A 6145-nucleotide genomic window follows, 5' to 3' on the forward strand; every position below is an offset into this window, starting at 1 on the left:
AATCAACAACTTTGAAGGCACAAATCCGAGGGTAGTGAACGGTCAAAGAATCAAATGTTATATCTCAAGTAATCCTATAAATGTTGAGACTAATATTATTGAAACCGTAACCCCGTAGGAATACATAAGGGACACTTTCTGGAACGTTTCAGACTCCAAAAAGGAATAGGTACGTGGTATGGTAAGTAAACCGACTCCAAAATAGTTCTAATGGCAATATTTCTCCGTTTTGGAATATATAAAAAAATAGGAAAATAAGAAGCAGACCGGAAAGGACACGGGGCTTCCATGAGGGTGGAGGGCATGCCCTACCCCCTGGGTGCGCCCCCTGCCTCGTGGGCACCTCGTGTGCTCTCTGGACTCCGTTTTCTTGCACGATACTTCTTTTGGTCTATAAAAATTCATTATATAATCTCCTGAAGGTTTTGACCACTGTATCACGCAAATATCTCTTGTCTTTGTTTCGAGTTGTTTCTGTCGCAGATTAGAGCAAGATGTCTTCTCAAGAGTCAGTCGGGGAGAGTCAGTGTCTCATCCGACACCAGGTCTAGGGGCAAACAGTGATGCCTATCACTTTGGGCCCTCAATGGAGGAAGAGATAGAAGCTGACTTGAAAAGGATAGATGCCATGGAGGAGGATCAAGAAGTTACTTCTCGTTTCCGGGCAGGATTCATGATGGGGGAACCACAGAGCTCAACTATTCCAAAATCGGTCATGCCTTCCAATGTTAGATTTCTTTCTTATGAAAATATGAAAAAGAGTGTTACTTGTTCTCCCGCAGCTATGCAACATCCTTGGGTTAAAGGAGCTTTAGCCGTCACTGGCAAGCTCCGTAAGGAAATAATGAACCTCAAGCAGCAAGTCAATAAGCTCGAGGAAGATAATCATATCCTGAGGGGCATCATCACCAAGAATATCACATCACCACCCCCGAAGAAGGAGACATAATCACACGGGTATGGGCACTCCTCTTGGCAACTGCCAAGCTTGCGGGAGTGCCCCGGTATCGTATCACCATCACTTTTATCTTTACCATTTTTCTTAGTTCGATCCTTTTGATAATATCTTGATCTAGTAGAATAAAGTTTTAGTATGATTTAGTTGTGAGTTTTGCTTTATGATCCTCCTATGTAATCGAGTCCGTGAGCTATATATAATAAAGATTAGTGTTGAGTCAAGGGCTTTATTACTTTGCTATGATCTTGAGGGAATAAAATAAAAGAGAAGAAATAAAAAGAAACAAAGAGATCATATGGATCTTATGGAGAGTAATGAGCTCACATATAAAGAGTACGGTGAATAAAAGGTGTTGAGAGTTGACAAAGATAGTTTTGGTCATTGTTTCAATTAATAGGAAGTAATAAAGAAAGAGAGGTTCATATATAAATATACTATCTTGGACATCTTTTATGATTGTGAGCACTCATTAAAATATGACATGCTAAAGAGTTGACGTTGGACAAGGAAGACAACGTAATGGGTTATGTTTTCTTACATCTGAGATAAATTATATTGTCATGGATCATCCAACATGTTAAGCTTGCCTTTCCCTCTCATGCTAGCCAAGTTCTTTGCACCAAGTAGAAATACTACTTGTGCTTCAAAATATCCTTAAAACCAAGTTTTGCCATGAGAGTCCACCATACCTACCTATGGATTGAGTAAGATCCATCAAGTAAGTTGTCATCAGTGCAAGCAATAAAAATTGCTCTCTAAATATGTATGACTTATTAATGTGGAGAAAATAAGCTTTATATGATCTTGTGATGTCTAAGAAATAAAAGTGGCGGACTGCATAATAAAGATCCATATCACAAGTGACAATATAAAGTGACGTTCTTTTGCATTAAGATTTTGTGCATCCAACCATAAAAGCGCATGACAACCTCTGCTTCCCTCTGCGAAGGGCCTGCCTTTTACTTTTATCTTCTACCTTATATAAGAGTCATGGTGATCTTCACCTTTCCTTTTACATTTTATCCTTTGGCAAGCACAATGTGTTGGAAAGATCCAAATATATATAGCTAATTGGATGTGGGTTTTCATGAACTATTATTGTTGACCTTACCCTTGAGGTAAAACATTGGGATGCAAAACTATAAGCCCCTATCTTTCTCTGTGTCCGATTAAAACTTCATAACCATAAATATCGCGTGAGTGTCAGCAATTGCGAAAGACTAAATGATAGTTGAGTATGTGGACTTGCTGAAAAGCTCTTATATTGACTCTTTCATATGTTATGATAAATTGCAATTGCCTCAATGACTGAGATTAGAGTTTGTTGGTTCTCAATGAAGTTTATGATTCATACTTGAAATTGTGATTAAATTGTTACTTTAGCATAAGAGATCATATGACAATATATATGTTAATGTTCTAAGAATGATCATGATGCCCTCATGTCCATATTTTATTTTTATCGACACCTCTATCTCTAAACATGTGGACATATTTTTTGATTTCGGCTTTCGCTTGAGGGCAAGCGAGGTCTAAGCTTGTGGGAGTTGATACGTCCATTTTGCATCATGCTTTTATATCAATATTTATTGCATTATGGGCTGTTATTACACATTATGTCACAATAATTATGCCTATTCTCTCTTATTTTACAAGGTTTACATGAAGAGGGAGAATGCCGGCAGCTGGGATTCTGGGCTGGAAAAGGAGAAAATATTATAGACCTATTATGCACGGCTCCAAAAGTCCTAAAACTTCACGGAAGTTATTCCAGAATATATAAAAAATACTGAGCGAAGAAATTTCCAGAGGGGGGCCACACCCTGGCCACAAGGGTGGGGGCGCGCCCTACCCCCTGGGTGCGCCCCCTGCCTCGTGGGCCCCCTGGTGGCCCTCCGATGCCTATCTTTTGCTATATGGAGTCTTTCGTCTGAGAAAAAAATCATAAGCAAGCTTACGAGACGAAACTCTGCCGCCACGAGGCGGAACCTTGGCGGAACCAATCTAGGGCTCCGGTGGAGCTGTTCTGCCGGGGAAACTTCCCTCCGGGAGGGGGAAATCATCACCATTGTCATCACCAACGATCCTCTCACTGGGAGGGGGTCAATCTCCATCAACATCTTCACCAGCACCATCTCATCTCAAACCCTATTTCATCTCTTGTATCCAATCTTTGTATCCAAACCTCAGATTGGTACCTGTGGGTTGCTAGTAGTGTTGATTACTCCTTGTAGTTGATGCTAGCTGGTTTACTTGGTGGAAGATCATATGTTCAGATCCAATATGCATATTAATACCCCTCTGATTATGAACATGAATATGCTTTGTGAGTAGTTATGTTTGTTCATGAGGACATGAGAGAAGTCTTGCTATTAGTAGTCATGTGAATTTGGTATTCGTTCAATATTTTGATGAGATGTATGTTGTCATCCCTCTAGTGGTGTCATGTGAACGTTGACTACATGACACTTCACCATTGTTTGGGCCTAGAGGGAGGCATTGGGAAGTAATAAGTAGATGATGGGTTGCTAGAGTGACAGAAGCTTAAACCCTAGTTTATGCGTTGCATCGTAAGGGGCTGATTTGGATCCATATGTTTCATGCTATGGTTAGGTTTACCTTAATACTTCTGGTGTAGTTGCGGATGCTTGCAATAGGGGTTAATCATAAGTGGGATGCTTGTCCAAGTAAGGACAGTACCCAAGCACCGGTCCACCCACATATCAAATTATCAAAGTACCGAACGTGAATCATATGATCGTGATGAAAACTAGCTTGACGATAATTCCCATGTGTCCTCGGGAGCGCTTTCCTTCATATAAGAGTTTGTCCAGGCTTGTCCTTTGCTACAAAAAGGATTGGGCCATCTTGCTGCACCTTATTTACTTTTATTACTTGCTACTCGTTACCAATTACCTTATCACAAAACTATCTGTTACCGATAATTTCAGTGCTTGCAGAGAATACCTTGCTGAAAACCGCTTATCATTTCCTTCTACTCCTCATTGGGTTTGACAGTCTTACTTATCGAAAGGACTACGATAGATCCCCTATACTTGTGGGTCATCACCCCCGCATACCCTCGCCTCGCTCATCTCCCCCAGTACCACTATTCCCTCACTAGCCGCTCCAGCACCAAGAGCCTTCTCCCCCGTAAATCAAGCCCCCCAAAACCCCATCTTCCAAACTCCACTATGGCCGAACGCAAACCGCGCGGCATCCATATGAGCCGTGATTGGAGCAATCTTCCCAGTGACATCCTCGACCTCTGTTGTTCGTGTATGGATATGTTGAGCGCCCTACGGCTGGCTGCATGCTCGATGGGCATGCACACGGACATCATCGAAGCGAGGCCTAAGCTTTTCAAGACACCCTACTTGCTGCTATCTGGTCTTGCGATATTTGCTCACCATGATACGAAGGCGTACATGATGCCCCTCGACTTCAATCCGACCTCCATTAGCCGAAACTTCTTTGCAGGTATGTAGTGGGTCACCGTACATGATTTCCCTCGACTTCGATCTGATCACCATCACCCGAAACTTCTTGCAGGTATGTACTGGGTCGGCATGAACTCCCACTGGATGGCTGCCATCAGAGAAGATGGGAAAAAGTTGGTTCTCGTGAACTTCCAGACCTCCCATGATATTATCCTTCCTCCGTTAGATGATATAGAGTTTTACCATCGCGGTCCAAGTCATCTAGATTACGTCGTCAGTTGGACGCACCTCATTTTGTAGAAGATTGTAATCTGCCAAGTGCCCACACGACATGTGGATTACGCAGACTTCAAGCTAATTGCCTTGTTCGACAAGGGACTCGCCTATCTTTCCGTCGGTGCCTTCTTTAGCTGGAGACAGCTCAGCTCGCAGTGGATCATCGTCAAAGCTGATACACACTTCTATGATGCTATTGAACACAATGGCATCATCTACGCGATCGACAAAGCAGATGGCACCATGCATTGCTGGGACGACGCGTGTAAGTTGTTTCCGTCTGATGTTAATGATGATGCCATGACACTGTTTGAACTTTTTGTGGTGATTGACATATCCCTGTTTGAGCAGAATTTGAGTAGAACTATGTCAATGTATTAGAGACGCCGTAAATCAGGTATATTTGGAATGAGCTAATTCATGCGATTGTGACCATATCATTACAGCCAATTTGTACCCCTGAATAATCAAACAGTTAGGAAGATATTAATATTCTCCTTATTTTATAGTAATCTATATACTACTAAATATGAGCGTGTATCAATGGACATGTTAGTTTCCTCATTTTCATGATGTAGAAACATGCATCACACTATTGGTTTCATCTAATCATACATTGGGGAAGTAAATGTGCATATGGAGAACTCTATATTTGGAAGTAGTGAAATCCTGTAATGCTTACCATGTGTACATACCTATGTTCACCCTTCAGCAATCAATGGCTAGAATAATATGCTCACAAAAATTTTGCCCACAGAACATTAGTATATAACAATGCATGGTCTGTTAGTTTCCTTGTAGAATTTGTTTGTGAGGACAAAACATGATTACATAACATGCATGACATGGTAGTTTCCTGTGAAGAATCGATTGTGAGATAACATGAGTATAACCAAGCATGGCACTTCTATATTTTCGAACCCAGTATACATTTCCCTGTATTTTCCCCCCAGTTCCAACAGGGACATATCAATGTTTTTTCTTCCATTATCCTACTCATACTCTGAACAATGTTGATCTTACATTAACAATGCATGTCCTTTTTGATATGATGCAATGTACCTACAGTTACTGCCCTTTGTAATCACACCACCTTTGCCAAAAACAGGGAAGCACAACTGGTTCCTCGCTCGATCAGACAACGGCAAAAGACTGATGATCATTCAGACACATGAGCCGGAAAAGTTATATTGCAAAAACCCCACTATATGCAAGCACCGTGAAATACGTGAGTATCCGGACAGTGGTTGTTACGTCTATGAGCAGGATACCAGGTTGTTGGGGCCTTCAGGATTTTTGAGTTGGAGGCGGGTAAACAGCCTTGGTTCACACTCTTTGTTTCTCGGATTTTTGAGATCACCGTTGGAAAGGACCTTGATGGCAGAGAGGCTCTGTTTGCTATGGAAAATTTTATCTACACGACGAGCCCTAGGGGTTCGGGAGCAAACTCCCCTGATTGTCAACGATACAG

The sequence above is a fragment of the Triticum aestivum genome, chromosome 3A (assembly GCF_018294505.1).
Source record: "Triticum aestivum cultivar Chinese Spring chromosome 3A, IWGSC CS RefSeq v2.1, whole genome shotgun sequence".
In the NCBI taxonomy this organism is placed as follows: domain Eukaryota; kingdom Viridiplantae; phylum Streptophyta; class Magnoliopsida; order Poales; family Poaceae; genus Triticum; species Triticum aestivum.